Raw genomic sequence first — 17,006 nt, forward strand, 5'->3', positions numbered from 1 at the left:
AAGGAGATTAAAAACTAGTTAGAGATGTAACAGTTCACACTAACATTTACTGGTGAAAAAAGTAATAAGCTAGGTCCCTGCAGTGCAAAGATGAATAATAGGTGGGCTCAGCCCTCAGCCCTGATCTGCCCTTGGTCAGCAGCTGGCTGTCCCCAGGACCTACATTAAGGTCTGCGAGACAGAGGAGGCAGCAAAGGCCACTTTCAGCTGCGATTATCAGGGATTCAGTGATGGGATCTGAGCAGGGAATTAAAGAAAGAGTTATGATTTGAATAGAAGGGCAGAGGAAGAGGGAGCAGGCTGGCCGGTCCCGAGCACATCTAGGGGCTGGTGAGTGAACCGGCTTAGATGAGGAGAGGGTCTTCCAACCAGGTTCCCAATACTCCAGGCAGGGTCCCATAGGGAGCACTTCTCATGCATGGTCCGTAAAGCATTTCAAATCTTTAAGAAATCATAACCAATTTAGGAGCAATAAATAGAAATCAAGCTACACGATAACGTGAAGTCACATACCACTTTTAGTTTTCGATACATGCAAGTCTCCTCTGCTCCAGATAATTTTTTTCTTTGTTCCTACCATTCTTTTTACCTATGTCCTTTCACAGCCAGCCCTCGAGAGGTTCTCTCTGGGTAACACGGTTCAAAACTCAGACTCATAATGACCACCTGGATGTGCATTACTCTCGAAAGAACAGCTCTGACCTCGCTACTAAATGCATTTCCAAAGAGAACTCTTGATTTCTCCCAAATCTGGTCCTTCCTCCACAATTTTATATTTGTTACCACTATTCACCCAGTAGCTCAGATGTGAAAACCTGTTTACTTCTCACCTCTCAATCAATCGGTCTCCAAAATTCTAACTTTGTCTCAGAAACACTTCTTGCTTTCATTCACCCTTTCCATTCCTGTGGCCTCCCCTGGAGTCCAAGTCTTCCCCACATCTTCTCTGGACCCCAACTGGCCTCCCCACCTTTGTCCTTTCCTGCCCCGATCCATACCGACTGCTGGCAGGTTAAGCTTCTGAAAGCACAGCTTCACATCCACATCCTTTCCTGCCCCTACACCATCAATGGCTTCCTGCAAAATAAATGCCAAAGTCCCCCTCCCACCCACCATTCTAATCCTTTTCCTACAAGTCCTGCTCACATGCTCCAGGCTTCAGGCAGAAAGCATTTTTTGTTGTCCAGAAGACAAGATCCACCCTCCCTTACCACCTTGCTGCTCCAGAAATGCCACTCCAGATGTCCGGATGACTACCTACCCTTCCAGGGCATTGGCAAATGCTACTTCTTCCATGAAGCCATTCTAAACCCTCTAGCAGGAAGTCATCTTTCCCCCTCTGAACTCCAAGGCCACTTCATCCAACACCACCTGGCACTTGAGTTCCTTGTGTCCATGTGTTCTTATTCCTACAGAGGTAACCTCCTAAAGGAGCATCTCTATATAAAAATAATCAAACCAACGTGCTAAATTAGCACTTTCTTACAAGGAAGCGTTGTGTCAAGAGTTATGGAAGACACAAGGCCATCAGCTGACAGCTTAGTAGGGAATTATGCTCAATCCATGCAAAAATAAAGCAATAATATCACGAACTCTTTTTAATCATCATATACAAATGTCTGTTGAAGTCATAAAAATACAGGATATCTCAGACAAAGTGAGTCTCCTTAACAGAATGAAAAATCTGAGGCAGCATACTGCAGTGGCTTATACCATAAACTCTGGAGCCCTTCATGGCTGGGTTCTAATCCCAGCTCTGGCATTACTTATTTTGTGATCTTGGGCAAATCATTTAGCCTCTCTGTGCCTCAAGTTCTTGTAAATGGAGAAACCAAAATAGAGATACTAGTAGTACCTTCCCCTGAAGACTACTGTGATAATGACGCACTTACTGTATGCAAAACACTTAGAGCCTGGGACATAGTTAGTGTCATCCATATTAGCTGCTCTTATTCTTATTCTTGTGCAAATGTTTTATCTGGGGAAAAAAAAAAAAAAACACAGAAGGATCCGATATTTGGTAGTTAAGATGCCAGCAGGGTTTTTTCTAGAAAGAGAGACTTTACCATCTTAAAATCCTGAGGCCAGATTTGTTCTATTTGCTGACAGGGAGTCTTTGACAGGTAAGGTAAAATTCACCGGGGGTGGCTCTTTGTACAATGGACTGAACGCTGTGCAAATGGGGCAGGCACCGAGACCACTGACTCAAACACAAAGCTTTCAGCCAACGAAGGGCTCACCCACAATCAGCCACTGTCTCCCACAAACAACCCCTCTGTTGTCATCCAGATGAGTGCCAAATGAAACCGTTTGACTTACGAGTTGCGGGCAGTGGCTCTGCGTTGACACAACCACAAATCCAATTAACTGCTGCAAAGGAAATCTTGCACTAGGCATTGAATTTGGTCTGAGAAGCAAGCTTTGGGGTTCAGCTTTTTAAGGGACACTAATCCACATCATTCAGATGGACTAAGCATATAGGAGTCTGGTTCAAAGCCCATCACATCATATACAGTGATTTATTTGTTAATGGTGTGGGGAACAGCTGTGACTGTAGGGTATCAACATCTGTCATTTTCCCCCCAAAATATGAAAACGCATTAAACATAAATTACCACAGATATCTCAACCTGAACTTGCATTGCAGACTCATATTCATACACAGTGAAACGAGAACCGCTGGGACATTCGATGTTTTATTAACTTTTTACTCAAAGCATTTATAGCTCAGAGCTGCCTGTTACTCACAGGTCAGAATTATTAAAGTGGTGGAACAGCAAATTCACATTTATCATCCTCTTATTTCCTGATAAATTTTAGAAATTAAAAGAATTATAGCGATAAGACTGATGCTACCTACACAAGAACAAACAAATAAACAAACTCTCTCTTTTGCCGTGGTTAGAATGTCTGATTTTACCCATTGCCTGGAATACTGGGCATGGCTGCTTCAGCAAAGTCCCTTCTTTCCAAGCATCAGGGAAGGTTAGGGAAGGTAGACTGACTGCCAAAATACGTACCCCCAAATCTCACTGGCCTAACGCATGTGGTTTAACTTCTTCACGTTGCATCTCAATGCAACTTGGTAAGGAAGGCTCTGCTCCACAAGGTCATTCAGGACCAGGGGTCCTTCCACCCTGTGACTCCATCATACCCCAGGGCTTCATAGTTCTCCCCGGCACCCCCCTGCAGCTGGCCAGCAGACCAGAAAGAGAGCAGATATGCAAAAGGGCCCCCACTCTTAACTGCCTCTCATTTCCACACACATCCTTTCGTGAGAACCAATCTCATGGCTCCACCTAGATACAGAAAGTAGTCCAATACAGTGGTTGTCAACTGGGGGCAATTTTGACTCTCAAGAGGCAGGTGGCAATGTCTGGAGACATCTCTGATTGTTACAGCTGGGTAACTGGCATCTAGTGGGTAGAGTCCAGGGAAGCTCCTAAACGTCCCCCAGTGCACAGGACAGTCTCCCCACAACAAAAAAATTAACCAGCCCCAAATGGCAATATTGCCGAGACTTTGGTAAGCATCTAGCCAGTCTCCACATTCGCACATACGTCAATGCTCAGATCCACCACCATTTCCCACTACCATACACTCTAATCAATCCCAGCAAATCCATGTATCGATAGTCCGTTCGTTCATTTGCTTGTTCGTTCCTCCATTCATTCATCCAAGCTCCAAGCTCCTAAACAAGACAAGGTCTTACAAGTCAAAGACTTCACAGTGGAGCAGGGGAGGCAAGCATATGTAGGATTATCAGACATGGGGGGAAGTGGGATTTAAAAGAACAAATGGAAGGGCAATGAATTCCGGCTGAGAGAGTTGGAGGAGAAGCCATAGGGAAAGTGGAATAGGAAAGACGTCTCGAAGGAAGCATATACTCATGGCTTTCCATCGAAATGTTGTGGGGTTTTTTTTGCAGGGCGGTGGAGAAGAAAAAGGTGGTTCCAGGAAAAGGAAACTGTACAAACAAAGGAATAACAATATGAAAGGATATGATTTATTCCCTTTTTGTTTAGGGGAAGAAATAGGAACTAGGGGAGGAGGGGTAGTAAAAAACGCTATTTGGTTCAAACATTTTTTTAGCAGTGTATTCATGAAAGTCTTAAGCTCCCAGCCACACACACTGGCTTTCAGTCAAGTGGCCCTTTGAGAAACAATTCATACCACCAGGCTTCATAGAAACTTGTTAGCACAGGGCAAAGCCCAGGTAATAGCTGGAAATCTCACTGCAAATTTCCCAACAGGACCTGTCACAGAGTCTTTCAAACCATGCTACCTCAAAGCCAACATGAAACTGATTCAGGCAGATGGCTGACCAAATGCATCCATCTTTGTTCCCCAAAGACAGGACAGTGCAGAAGTCAGATCTCTTCCTAAATTATGTTACACTGAACCTGTTGGGTTAAAAAAGAAAAGCTTTTGCTTCTTCCGATCTTTAATTCCAGTTGTGAATGTAGCTCCCAGGCTGTGGTTAAGAGCACAGACTGCCCGGGTTCATATCCTGGCTCTGGAATAAATTCACTGTGTGACCTTGAAGAAGTTACCTAAGTTTTCAGGATCTACTGCCTCCCGGATAATGTGCTTAAAGCTCTTAGCACTGAACCTGAAGCATATAATCACTATCTCTATCTTTGCACCATAGCCATCTCCTCTGCCCCCCAAAATTGTCTTTCGGTTGTCATAAAATACATTGTGGAATCTGACATAGTTGGGAAGGGAAGTATCTGATGAACTTTCATGTTGTTTTGTAGAATATTACTAATAGCGACTTCAGTTTGCTTGGGCCAGATGCTATTAATTACAAACCAATATCCCCATGTAAACAACGGTGGTTCTTAATTTTGAAGCTAAAATTAAAATTTTTAAAATACCATACTCCGACACAATTATTTACCCCCATCATTCTCTTTACTCACGCTTCCTCCCTCCAATTATTGCCTCTCTCTCTCTAACTCTTATTTTCACTGTGATCAGCTTCGGGAAAACTATGTATCTAGTTGTTAAGTACTATAGATTATATCGAACGACACTAATCACCTAGCACTAAAAAGCCTCATAAAAGGAAGAAATTTGTTTCTTTACAAGTCGGAATCTCGAAGAAGTTAAAACGAGGGAAGCAGCCTCCAGAACCCGGAGAAGAGTCAGCCTGTTCCGAACTGCTTCCTCCTATGGTGAGGGGGAGACATCTAGGGTCTCAGGCTAAGTCAAGTCCCATCCACCTTTACGAAAAGTGGAAACAAAATTGCATGGCAATGCCTTCTGCAGTAAGTCAAGAACAAGGAATAAAACAAAAGTCAAGCCAACCAGAAGAACTAGGCTGAATCACGCTTAGGCTTCAAAATTGATTATCACTGCCCTCCTAATTTACAAGGAATTCTAAATTGTCTGGACAGTGTCTCCTTCAATTTCCATTGCAGACTGGACTTGATCCCAAGAGAATGTTATTTTAAGGAGCACATTAAAGAGAGGGTTCGGCATCTGCATGGACAGATTTCAACAAGTAAGGTAATAATAAGTCTGGAGTGAAGTCTGTCGTGTTCTTTTTAACTTCTTAGTAAAGACATTTTTCCTTGTACGTCAATGAACTCCTCGTAGGGAAGTATGACTGCCCTGAGGTGCAATTCTCAAAAACTTTATTATTTTGATATAAACTCAAGGCGTATGAACAATAAATTTTTGATAGCTCTGACTCCACTGTTGGGAAAAAAAAAAAAAAGTAAACTATGGACTCTGCAAAGAAACACTCTCTTTGAACTAATATTTAGTATTTTGTGTATAGAAATAAAGGCAGTTTAGTAAATCAATTCTGTTTACCCGAAAGATTCCCCTTCCGTAGATAAGCTATTTACCTTCTTAGGTGAAGTAAGAACCCATGAAGAAATCTGGCTTGTCAGGAACATAAAAGAATATGATTTCTCAGCGTACATAATGATGACATGGGAATCTGATGCGAAGGGTGATGTAAATGTCTGGCAGTTGCCCTCAGGTGCTCTGTGCACGAGATTTAGAGAACTGGCAACCAGCAAACTAATTACTGTTTCTGGCAACTTGCTGCGGGTCCTACCATCCCTGGATAAACAGTTAACACTTCTCAGGAAGAAACAGAAGACAAAAGACTACCATTTGAAGCCTCAGCTAAAGACTAGAAAAATCTGTGGCTTATCTAAGAGCCTTATAGGTTGCCGTCCGTGTTAATAACGAAGGTTCAGGAGGAGGGAACGCTGGCAACTGGGAGCCCGGCTCTGGACATCTCCACCCAGCAGTACGGAGCCAGGCCTGGTCCCCTTCCCAGCCCCCACTTGGAATTAACAGACTCATCAGGAAATCCCTCCCACACCTTTGGGAGGAAAGCACTGAGCACTGTGTACACAAGCGCCCCCATCACAGCCCACGCCACCGTCACGTTTACAACACGGGCACGTTCCAGAAACATCCTAGCTGCAACCAAAAGACAAGGCAACCCATCTGCTGGTGTCGTGTGGTTTCACCGAGAAGAAAAAAACACAAGTCGAGAAGGGCCTAAGCTCCTACATAAATACACTTTGGATATCAGCACAACAAGGAATCTGCTCGCAACAAGAGCAGACCTGGGTTTACACACTTTCAAATTAGGTATCAAAGGCCCAGGTTCAAATCCAGCCTGAACTGGAACCCAGCTCTCAAAGCTATTTCTGAAGATTAAATTGATTCCAGCCTTCCTTCAACAAATATTTACTGAATGTCTACTATGTACCAAGTTCCATTCAACAGCCCTACCAGGCATAGCAAATACCACTGTCTAGGGGAAACTTTTTAAAGGCTCCATTAACTTTATATTTTGCATTGTACAGTCCAGTTTTTGTGCCTTTATTAAAGAGCTCTCTTCTTTAAAATAATATTAATACTAATAAAGATTCCAACCAAAAAGCAGATTCAAATATAGACTGACAGCTACACAGCCTTCTCCAGTCTTATCCTGCCCCATTCTCTCCTGCCTCCTGTCTTACGATGGCTGTGTCTCTAACAATGTGAAATGTCTACAAAGCCTGCTTCAGGATGCGAACAACAATCATAGAACAAGGACAGGACCCCTAAGTAGGGTGACCAACTGGTCCCAGGTTTCCTGGGACTGCTCTGGTTTTAAAATGGCAAGTCCCTCAACTCAGGTACCCTCTTAGGCCTGGACAAGCTGAGTCAGTGGGTCACCCTACCCCCAAGAAACCAGACCTCAGCAAAGGGAGGTACATTACTTCACTTGCCTGAGGGAAATGAGGCCCTAGGAGAAAGGCGCCTGGTGCCCTTTAAGGAAGGCCTGGGTTGCCCATGGGCTGTCCTAGAACCTCACAGCTTCCTCCAGCTTCCTCCTGAGAAGGCCTATCCTTTTAAAATGCCACACCATTTAAGCTTTACAAAGACCTTCCAATGACAAGACTCCAATGACACGACATACAGAAGAAATCTTCACATAAATGCCGAAGGCTGGAGTTATTTGGATGTGGGTATTTCCTTGGCTAGTTTAAGAGCTCCTTCAGTTTAGACCATAACTATTCACCCCAAGATTTCCAGAATCCAGCACCAAGACTGGTGGATGGTAAATACTACATAAAATGGACGATAATAGTTGCTGCCATTACGCAGGGCTTGTGATGTGAGGACAACACACTAAGCACCTTATAGAAATGATCTCACACTCACAATAACTCAGTGAGGTTGATTGACCTCCATTTTCCAGAGGAAGAAACCAAGGCTCAGTCAGACCTTATTTACTCAAGGTCATTATGACAGAGCTCATGTCTGAACCCAACCCATCTTGCTTCAAAAGTTCCATGTTTTCAACCATTCAATTGAATTAGGTTCAAGTAAGGTGAGCATATATCGTAAGGCATCAAGAACTGAGAGAGGAGAGTATCAGATAACATTTCTTTGATTCTCTCCACTTTTAGTGTTGCCATTGCAAGAAAAAAAGGCAGAAGCCAAATCAATTATGAGTTAAGCTCGTACATTAAGCTAAGGCAAGGTAGGGACTGTAGTTAGAATTGGGCAGAATTGTGCCTGGCAAACAGTAGGCACTCAATATTTGAATAAATGTAATGAATACAACTGCATACCTAATATGAGGTTTAAGTTATTGATGCTCAGTGTTTCAAAGGCTATTTTACCCACCACCATAGGTGAATAGATGAACTCCTACCTGAAGCTTCTGAAGGGTTAGCGTGATGGGGCAGGAATACATGGACAGGTACTTACCCCGATTAAGGATGGCTGGCACTCTACCTGCATGGTAGAGATCTACCCTCCTGCTCTCCAACCACTTTCAGTTTCATTTAACCTGAAAGGAAGCAATCTGCAAACCTACAGAGCGACACAACTGCAAAAGAACATCACACCAAATACTTTGTTTTTGAGACATTTATATCTCAGCTCCATTCATTACCCGTCAAACTGAGAACATTATTTTAATGTTAATATATTCCTGGCCATTTTCTCCAAGCAGTTGAACACACTTTCTCTTTCATAATAACACTATCCATAATGATCGAGCATTCCGAGGGCTAAAGAAGACTTTCTGTCATGTGAATTATTCCAAAATCGAAAGAAGTGAGGTAAACCAGACGTCCCTCCCAAAGGCATTTATGGCCAGAAGTTAATTAGGAAGGGAGAGGTGGTAGCCATTTGTGGGAAACTGTCACCCACTCATGTCAAACCCAAACAGCACCATCTGCTCCCTGAGTTTGTTGGCTGGCCTGGTGGAGTGTAGAGATGCTGCTTACTGTATGTCCCCAAGAGGGTTTTTTTGTTTGCTTTGTTATTGTTTTGGAAGAATCAGCCCAATTCAAGTTGAAAAACAGGCCACCAGTGACAATTCATTGTTAGAATGATGACCCTCTATGAGAATGTGCACCTCCCAACCACTGGTGCGCACACTGCAGCCTGGCAACTCTAATCTGATTCGACATTACTCATTAATGCAAGTAGGGGAAGCTCTTAAAAATAATCTTCTCTCTTCTTAACTTCAATTCTACAGGCCCAAAGCATACATAATTCCCTTACCACAGTAAGTCAAAATCATTTCTGTGTTATCAATGATGGAGTATGTACGGAGCCCTTAATTTGTACAAACGTGGTAGGGAATACAAAATAAGGTCAAACCTCATCCAGTCTTCATCTTTAAGGAACCTGCAAGAGAACCGAGATCCTGCTGTTTTCATCTCTACATCTACCAGCCTGCAGGCCCCTTGGAAAGAACTGTACGCCTTACCCTCTCCCCAGGCTGAGCAATGACTTGTGATATGTGGCTTGATGACAAAAGAAACCCTGGGACATCTTGTCAACACACCTCCTGTTACATGAACTAGCTTTAGTGGGTTTCTATTCTTTGCAATTAAACAGAAAGAAAAAGACACTTCAATCTTAGGTGATAATACAGGACAATCTATGATAAGTGCCCTTTGTTGAATGAATGTTGAGTGAAATGAGAGAGGTAACTTTGACAGAGAACTGTGGAGGCGTCGAGGATTGCTATGAACTAAAATGACGGAGTTAAGTTTTTTAGGAGAGTTAAGAGCTGAGTCACACCTTTAATGATGGGGTATCATGAGGCACAGGAGACTGTAGGCCACAGAATATTCCAGGATTAAGAAATAGGGCCATGCAAAGCATTTTGGGGGACTAGTGGGCTAACCATCCCAGCTAATGTTGTGTTTTAAAGTCATGCAGAGCAAAAGTCAAAGTTGGACGGGAAGCTGGGGCTGGGAAAGCCAGGAATGAGAGAAATAAGGTTCTCAGCTAAGATGTGGCAGTGGGGATGGAAATCAAGGAAGATGTGGGAACCGTCACTAAAGATGCTCAGTTCACTATTTACAATAGCCAGGACACGGAAACAACCGAAGTGTCCATCGACAGATGAATGGAGAAAGAAGATGTGGCCTGTATATACAATGGAGTATTATTCAGCCATGAAAAGGAACGAAACTGAGTTATTTGTAGTGAGGTGGATGGACCTAGAGTCTATCATACAGAGTGAAGTAAGTCAGAAAAACAAATACCGCATACTAACACATATATATGGAATCTTAAAAAAAAAATGGTTCTGAAGAACCTAGGGGCAGGACAGGAATAAAGACGCAGACATAGAGGACGGACTTGAGGACACGGGGAGGGGGAAGGGTAAGCTGGGATGAAGTGAGAGAGTGGCATGGACATATATACACTACCAAATGTAAAACAGATAGCTAGTGGGAAGCAGCCGCGTAGCACAGGGAGATCAGCTGGGTGCTTTGTAACCACCTAGAGGGGTGGGATAGGGAGGGTGGGAGGGAGGGGACATGGGGATATATGTATACATATAGCTGATTCACTCTGTTATACAGCAGAAACTAATGCACCATTGTAAAGCAATTATACCCCAATAAAGATGTTAAAAGAAATAAAAAATTTAAAAAATGAAGATGATCAGTTAATCTGTTAATAAGCGGAACACCAACGTGAATAATAATGGCCCCTATTTCCACAGTATCTATTTCCACAGTATCTCTCAAAGCTTTTACCAAAATCTCATCAGTTCTTGAAGAACCTCAGTGAGGAGCACATTACATGTGATTATCTGGACTTATTAATGGAAAGTGAGGCAGAAAAGTTACACTTCCTTGACAGGTAGGAGTAAGATGGGGATGGGGGAGCAGAAAGAGAAAACACAAGCACAGAATACTGCGTTCGGAGACTCCATTTCCTCGCGACTTCTTCTCCACCAGCAGCGCATCTGCATTTGATCAATCCCTTCCCTGGGGAAGTCTGCTCCCCCAGGAAGCCTATGTGATGTTACAATAATAACCTTTACCACGCAGGATGTTGCAATGAGTTTCATCCATGCAGGAATTAATAAATCAAGTGGTGAATAAGGCATCCTTTCCTACTCAGCCCCTTGACTCCCAGCAGCTCACAGGTACCACACCCACCCGCCCCCCCCCCCGACACACACACACACACACACACACACACAACTCCACAAGGAATGTGCTCCAAGGCCTGCGCAGCCACATCAGGTCTCCAGCAGGAAATCCCAGGCCTCAAGAGCTACCCAAAGGAAATGCAAATCACATATGCACTACTTGAGGCCTCCCTCCTGAACTCTCACAATGACAGTAAGTCAACTGGAAATAGAAAATCCTTAACCATAAAACAAGTACTTGTTTTATCCTGGAACATACAGTGTAGCTCCCAAAGCCCTGAGGGAAGGATCAGGAAAACCAACACGTTCCTTCCTTCCGGCTTCCACGACACTGCAACCACGTCATTGCGACCGGCAGTGCCAGGAACCACGTTCCCTCCACAGGGGTCTTCTACCTAGATGGCCAACTTCACTATGAAAGTAAAACGGTAGGAACTCAGAGGCCCAACAAAATCTAGGCATGTATTTTGGAGCTTCCCAAAGGTATTTCAAGACCAGTCCCTCCGGGCTTAATTTTCTCCCTCTCTCAGTCTGCGTCTTGCCCTGAATTAGTACCTGGAGGTCTTGGATGGGCTGCATCTGATCTCTCTGCCGGTTTCTCAGCTGCTCATCTCCACCTCAGAACTCCTACGGGTGCAATACTTTGTCACTCAAGGAAAGCTGGACGAGGGGGCAGCCTCTGGACTCTTAGGCCAACACTGAGGTCCTCTGGTCACTGACTCACGAGCTAGCAGTCAGTTTACCATATCACCTGCCTACGGAGAGCTGTCTGTAAAAACGACTTAACATGGTGATTACTGACCCAGAAGCCATACTCTTGTTCAATTCCATACTTATGCTAAAGGTATATATCAAATCCTAGACGTTCTAATCCATGCACGCATTTATCACAACTAAGATTATTTGTGTGACCAGCACTCTGCACAGCGAAATCTCTCAACGAGCCACCAGCCGCTTAATCCACAGCCCCTCACAATGACTATGCACAGAACCCAACTATTTTTAGGGAGGGTACAGAAAGGGAGGCTTTAAAACTTACCACCCTCATAGCCGCCGTGGGTGCTGATGAAAGTCTGAATGCCCCAGAACTCTCAGGTGCTCTATTCACCCTATGACCAGAAAATACCTCTTGTCCAAATTCCTTTTTCTAACATCAAAGCAATAGGAGGATGATCCAGACTACCCCGCACATCCCCTGCCCCTCTAGGTCTTATCTGCCATACTGGCTGAGGGAGGCCACATCCTGGATGACACTAGGCCCACCGTTGCTCTTTTTCTACCCTTGGCTGCTCAAACAAACTCAGGAAGTCTTAGACAAGAGGCAGACAACAAGGGAGAGGAAGTGTGTAAGCAACCCCTCTCTATTATATAATGCTAAGCACAGAACCTCCTAGAACCAGCCTTGGAAACATCTCCTGGCCTATCACGTCAGAACAAAGAACTACTCAAAACAGGCAAAAAGAGAAAATAATTATCATTTTTTATTTGATGACCGGTGTGCGGTCATATTAGCAAATATAATAGCAACATACTAGTAAAGAACAGGTTGGAGTACGACCAGATTCTTTAAGCGACGTATCATTTGTTCATTCAATCCATACTCGTATAACACTCAATGTGCTAAGCTAGACCCCAAAGGAACACACTAGGCCACATCACTTGTGGAAGGTCATTAGTGCTACTCACCTATATCCGGTTTTCCCTTTTTCAGTACAAGAAATATCAGATTGTCGTTAAACGGGGTCATAGGACTAGTCTGGTGAAGCAACGTAAGTCACTTCAGGGTCAGATCATGTCATTTTGGAGCAAGGTCCTCTGGAGCTTCCTCTCCCATGCTGCAGTGATCTTGTGACCTTGATCACACGTCAAGATCACACCCCCACCAATCTGGGTCGTTGCATGACTAAGATGAGCAGGGCCCACCTGCTGACTGTGTTGGACACACAGTGTGGGAAAGAAAGAAACCGGGCCACTGAGACCCGGAGGTTATTTGTTATGGCAGAATAACCTAACCTATCTTGCTGATACATCACTGCTTAAAAAAGAGAGAGATCTGCAAACGTCCCCCTCCCATCTGTTTTCTAATTCAGAAAAGCAGAATTTATTTCAAAATTCAAGGGCAGCAGGGCCTGAATAATGCCTTGAAATGTAGAGGGTGCCAACAGGATAGACAGATCTAAACAATTCTGAGAGAATAAGGAATGAAAACAGAATAACCTCTCGACAATGGCGAAATCTACCCATTCATGTGGAATTCAGCTGCGGAGTTTAAAGACTGAAGAGAAGGTCGCCTTCTGACAACAGGTGCAGACATTGGTGAAGCAGTGAGCACCCTGATGAAAGAGGCGTTCAAGTGGAGGCGGGATGATCATAGGCTGCCTCCTCAGAAGTCCAGTACCCCCTCTTTGCTCCCCTCTCTCTAGCGCCCACTGCACCTAATTAGTCAGGTCTTCATTTCTCCATCCCCCCAGAAGCTCTGGAAGCTGGTTCGCCTTTGTGTCTCCACACTCCGCCCCAGCCTGCCCCTTGGCAGCTGTCAGAGAGCCCAGTGCCTATCAGGTGCTCCATAAACATCTGCCAAATGAATTAAATGAACATGTAGAAAGGACTCAGCTCTGGCGGAAAAAGTCGGCCTCATCACCTCTAGGGCTCCTCCAACCTAAAACTAAAACACACTACTGCCGACATCTGGGAGTGGGGAGCATCCACCTAAAAGAACAAATTAAACATCAGTACAACACTTGATTAGGATTTATTACTAGACACAATTGAAAACCACATTGAAAGCTAACCCTGCGCTACGGCTATCTTTGTTCTTGGACATGCATTTACATGTTCAGACAGCTGTTTTCCCATGTGGAATTTTGTGGGTGAGGTATTTATTTTTTCTATTTAAAACACACACACACACACACACACACACACACACACACCCTTTGTTTCTATTGCATTATTACACTCCCTATTATCCCATCACATAGCTTCCCCTCTTGCAGGAACACAGCACACACCCTGCATTACTGCTGACATAAAAACCACTTGTCAAAATACCTCTACCTTAGCCCCAGTACAAGGCTGATCTTTCCAAAGCACTGGTCTTTGTTTCAGCTGGGACAGGTTGATAACTCATCTACTTTTCCTAGTGATACTTGAATGCTGAGTCGAAGAATAAATGCCAGCATCACTGATGTTTTGTTAAAAGTCACGTTTCCAAACAAAACTACCCTAGAGGGGAATGAAAAATCTTTCAAGTTTTTAAATTTTATTTTTTAAGGGATTTGGGGGAAAAAGTGGTGAAGGGAGAATCTGCCCCGGATACCATGCTGTTGCTATAGTGCAAGAGACAGCACACTGGCCTCTGGTCCTCAGCCATCCCTTCTTCCTGCAAAATAAAACTTGAGTCTATGTCCATACACATCCTTCTTCCCTGCTTCTCATGTAGGACACCATGACTCTGCGCTCTAGGAGACAACACCAACACCAGGTGTCCTGATCCATCTGAAGGGTAGGCTTTCACTGAGCTTTATCAAGATAACCCCAAACCTGGTTAGTTTGCCATCAAAACAGAACTATCCTTGGAATGAAAAGAATAATAGGCCAGAGTTTTTGGAAAAGAACCAACACCTAAAGATAAAATGCAGACCGAGGGCCTAATGGTTCATGGCTATATAAATGGAAGCTTAACTGAAGCTCCATTTTCTGCTCCCCCAACTGTCCTCCCTCCCACCTCCCAGTAACTTACTTCTGCACTGTCCCTCTTGATATTGCAAACACTATTACAATAAAGGGGGGGGGACAGTGTTTCATAAGAAGGTGAACAATTAGGACATTTGACCAATACCTTTTCAACAAATGATATCCCACCTACAGACTGAAGCCAAAATGTATTACTACAGATAAGAAAGCAGACACATATCCAAACCCCACATTCAGATACAACTGCCTATGTGTGGATTATATCAAAATTCCCCTCAAAGGGAACCAGGTGGAATTTATACAACCCCAAACGCAGCCTGCCCTCAATGACTTCTTCAAAAGGAAGGTTTCAAGTCTATTGCAATTTCTTTCTTTGAATCAGGAGTTTCAGCAGCCCCTTCTGCTCCGCACAGATAGGAATGGATGGTGTGAGGCAGAAACCACCCAAATAGACCCCCTGCAAACGCCCGTTGACCTAAATGACCCAGAGACACCCAGGAGGCTACCCAGATTAGCGGTGGTTACCTGAATCTGTCACCGAGTCCCTTTCACCCCCTTCTGCGTGATGACATCAAGTGGAAATGGTACGCGTTTGGGAGGCAAGAGGCTGACAAGCAGGAAGCACAACTGAGCCTGAGCTTTGTTCAGCCTGCAGTGAAATACATGCAGTAAGGGTTAGACAGGCGCAGCAGAGAAACCCAAACAACCTCCCGGGCAGAGCAGCGGTGGTGGCGTGGGTGCACTGGGGGGAGGTGGAGGAAGGCGGCGGAGGTGTGGCGGGCTGGCGGGCCGCCGAGGGGCGTAACGCTTCCTAATCGTCTCCGCGGGACAAACAACGACCTCCCCGGACTCCTCTGCAGTCTCCCACGCCCCTAAGTTATCCTCTGGTTGTAGAGCCTCCACTGGCAACGGTAATCCCTCAGAAAGAAAGAAAAACGAGAAGGCATAGCATAGCACCGTGGAGCACAAGCAAAATATACTAGGTAAACCCGGTTATGTGGGAACGCGGGGCGCCCAGTCACGCGCCCAAAGAGACACACCAGCGCTGCGTTCGCGAGCATCCTTCTTTCCGTCGCCCCTGTCCGCCACCTCATCAAGTCCCGGTCACACAGTTTTGCCGATTTCTCTACTCTCTCCAAAACCTTGCGGCGCCGCCCCCAGCCTAGGCGGGATTGGGGACCGCCGCCTCCGGAGCAGCGTCCCACGAGTCCAACCTGCTTCGTGCTGCCGCTGCCCTCCCAGGAGCGAGCGCCCCGGACGCGTGGGTGCGCACAAAAGACCCCCAACATCTATCCCTCCACTAAGCCCTCTCCTCCCCGGAGGGGCCCGGGGACCGCAGAGACAACTTCCGGGGGGGCGGAAGCGCTCGACAGAGGCCCTGCCAGGGGCCCATCCCGGGGGGGCGCGCGCGGCGCGGGCACGAGACCGGCTCCCTCGGACAGGAGCTCCAGAGGGCATCCGAGGACTCGGCGGAGCCGCCGACAGCGCCGCTCCCGAGACCCAGCCGCCGGCGCAGCTCTGCCGGCGTTCGGGAGAGACGCAACTCCAGGGGCCCCCTCCCGCGCGCTCCCGGGCTGTCCTCGCCGCGCCCCGGGGCTGCCTCGCCGCGCCCCGGGCCCCGCTCCCCGCGACCCCTGCGGCCCCGCCACCCCGCTCTCCACAATCCAAAAGGTGCCCCCTCTACCCGCCAGGCGGCACCTCCCCTTTCCAGCTTCCCTAGTTCCGGGCGCGGCCGCCGCGGGGGCGCAGACATCCCTTCGCGCTCCTCTCGCCGCCTGCGACCCAGGAGGGACAGAGCCGAGAAACCGAAACTCACCGACCTCTCTCCGCCCCGGGCTCCGGCGCTCCCTACAGAAGCGGCGACGGCGGCGGCGGCAGCGGCAGCAGCAGCATCGCCGGGGGGTCCCGGCGCGCCCGTCACCCGCTTGGCCAGACGCGCGCCGAGGGCTGCGGGGCGGGCGCGGGGAGCGCGGCGGCGGCGGCGCCTGCAGCCCCAGCTCCCTGCTCGGACCCTCAGGAGGCGCCCCACCTGCCCGGCCGCCCTCCGCGCTCGCAGTCGAATACCGCCGCCAGGCGCTCGGCTAGGAGCGGGAGCTTTTTGTGTCACCGCCCAGACTCGGGCACCAAAAGGGGTGGGGGCGAGAGGCCGGGCTCCGCTCCCCGCGGCACCGCCCCTCCCCGGCGGCTCCACCTCCCACGCCCCTTCCCTCCCACCTCCCCCCTGGTCCAGGACTTCAGTTTGTCAGTCCCAAATCGCAAACCACTCACGGGCTGAGGAGCCGCCCACCCTCCCCCGCGCGCTCCCTCGGCCTTGCCTCCAAGTGCCCGACCTCGGCCGGGACCTCGACGTTGTCCCCTCCACGGCGCGCGAGTG

At 46.7% G+C, this 17,006-nt stretch overlaps 1 protein-coding gene across 2 annotated transcripts in view; it reads right to left on the reverse strand.

Moving 5' to 3' along the window:
• The window catches only part of RNF152 (ring finger protein 152), a 77,603-nt gene extending 60,879 nt beyond the window's left edge, over positions 1-16,724 (reverse strand). The window contains exons 1-2 of one of the 2 annotated variants that reach the window (XM_022584341.2): positions 16,449-16,724; positions 15,158-15,281 (exon numbers count right to left, since the gene is read on the reverse strand). The gene's annotated coding sequence lies outside the window, so the exon portion shown is untranslated. The remainder of the gene's footprint in view (positions 1-15,157; positions 15,282-16,448) is intronic. The other variant, XM_022584343.2, reaches the window with a different exon arrangement.
• Positions 16,725-17,006: the final 282 nt, after the last annotated feature.

This window comes from Delphinapterus leucas, chromosome 14 (assembly GCF_059928025.1).
Source record: "Delphinapterus leucas isolate spDelLeu-1000000601 "Yukka" chromosome 14, BTC_Dleu_Yukka2, whole genome shotgun sequence".
Lineage (NCBI taxonomy): Eukaryota > Metazoa > Chordata > Mammalia > Artiodactyla > Monodontidae > Delphinapterus > Delphinapterus leucas.